Source organism: Elephantulus edwardii, unplaced genomic scaffold (genome assembly GCF_000299155.1).
Source record: "Elephantulus edwardii isolate Elephantulus edwardi_28Jun2011 unplaced genomic scaffold, EleEdw1.0 scaffold00092, whole genome shotgun sequence".
NCBI lineage: Eukaryota > Metazoa > Chordata > Mammalia > Macroscelidea > Macroscelididae > Elephantulus > Elephantulus edwardii.
The window spans coordinates 7,857,491-7,859,516 of NW_006399842.1; positions in this window are offsets into that span (position 1 = coordinate 7,857,491).

Consider the following 2,026-nt stretch of genomic DNA (forward strand, 5'->3'; position numbering starts at 1 on the left):
TGTCAATGACCTCTTTAAAGTGCTAAAGAGCAAAAGTATCATTTTGAAGACTAAGGTATACATCCTTCAAGGCATAATATTTTCAGTTGCTTACTATACACCTAGAAATTGGACAATGAATAAGGAAGATTGAATAAGAATAGATGGTCTTGAATTATGATGTTGAAGTATTGACTGTAATATGAACTACTAAAAGAACAAACAACTCTATCTTGGAGGAGAGAAACTAGATGCCCTTTCAAAGGCAAAGATGATAAAATTTAGTGTCGTAAAGTTTGGGCAAGTTGTCAGGAAAGACCAGCACCTGGGAAAATACATCATGCTGGGAAAGGCAGCAGCTCAGAAGACCTTCAGTGAGATACATTGACACAGTGACTACTGTGTTTGAACAAAACTAAGACTGTGGGGATGATGAAGGATAAGAAAAGGTTCAAATCTGGTTTTCTTGCTACATCTTATGTTACTTACCAGCAATTAGGTTTTGGATTCACCTTCCACTGGTATGATCTAAAGTGATCAATTATGTTAAATTATATGACATTATGGAAAGGTGTTACATTACATTTAATCTGATTATATTCACAGGTATAAGGGTCAGAACTCCAAAATATACTTTGCGATATACAGTTAAAACCATAACACATAAGCACATAAGAAAGGGAGGAATTTTTTAGATATTCTTTAAAGACCAGAAGGTCAAGGACTACAGCCTTCAATGTAGATTGCATCCCAACATCAATAAAACAAGACGCTCACCCCTGGACACTATCTTGATAGACGGAGAAAAGAGTGTTAACAATTTTATCTTGCTCAGATGTATAATCAACACTCTTGGCATCAGCAGTCAGGAAATAAAAAGATGAGTTGTATCTGGGAAATTTATCACCAAGGACCTCTCTAAAGCACTATAGAGAAACTATGTCTAATGAAACCTGATCCAGGCCTTAGTCTTCTCAATTGCTTGCTATGCATCTGAAAGCTGGACTATGTAAAAGTATGACAGAAGAATCCATGTCTTTGAGTTATAATGCCAGAAAAGAATATTACACATACTATGGAGCGCCAAGAGAACAAGCAGGTCTGTCCAGAAGAGGGTTGCTGTCTCATAGACTTAGGATATATTGCCAGAAGAGACTAGTCCTTAGAGAAAGATATAAAGCTTGGAAGAGTAGAGGGTAAGCACAAGAGAAGAAGACCATGAATGATATAGGTTAACACAACACTATAGTAATGGGGTCAGGTGTGCCACAAACATTGAGGTTGGCTCAGGATAGAGTAAGGTTCTGAGTTATTGCTCATAGGATCACTATGAGGTGCAGTCAAGTTGATGGCACATAACAACAGAAAAAATTTACAATCTTCCAAATGAGAGATTCATAGTTTTATTTGGACTTCTATAATTAAATCTGTGAATCTCACAGATCTCTGTTAAAAGACACAGATTTAAGTGTTTCTAATAATTTCCTGTGGCTGACTCTGAGAAGAATGGGAATCCCAGAACATTTAATCGTCCTAATGCGAAACCTATACTTGGACCAAGAGGAAGTCATCAGAACAGAGCAGGGCAACACTGAATGTTTCAAAATTGGGAAAGGTGTACGCCAGGGATGTGTCCTATCTCCATACCTTTTCAACCTGTATGCAGAGCACATTATCCGAGAGGCTGGGCTCTATGAGGAGGAGTGTGGCATCAGGTTTGGTGGAAGATCTATTAACAATCTGCATTATGCAGATGACACAACTCTGCTTGCTGAAACTGAGGAAGACCTCATGCACTTGCTGCAGAGGGTCAAGGACTGCAGCCTCTAATATGGATTGAGGCTTAATGTCAAGAAAACAAAGATTCTCACCACTGGAAGAATTGGCAGCATCAGGATGGATGGCGAAGAGATTGAGATTGTTCACAGCTTCAGTTTGCTCGGTTCCATGGTCAACACTCTTGGCACCAGCAGCCAGGAAATAAAAAAAACGTATTGCAGTGGGAAACTCTGCTTTTAGGGACCTCTCTAAAGTACTCAAGAGAAAC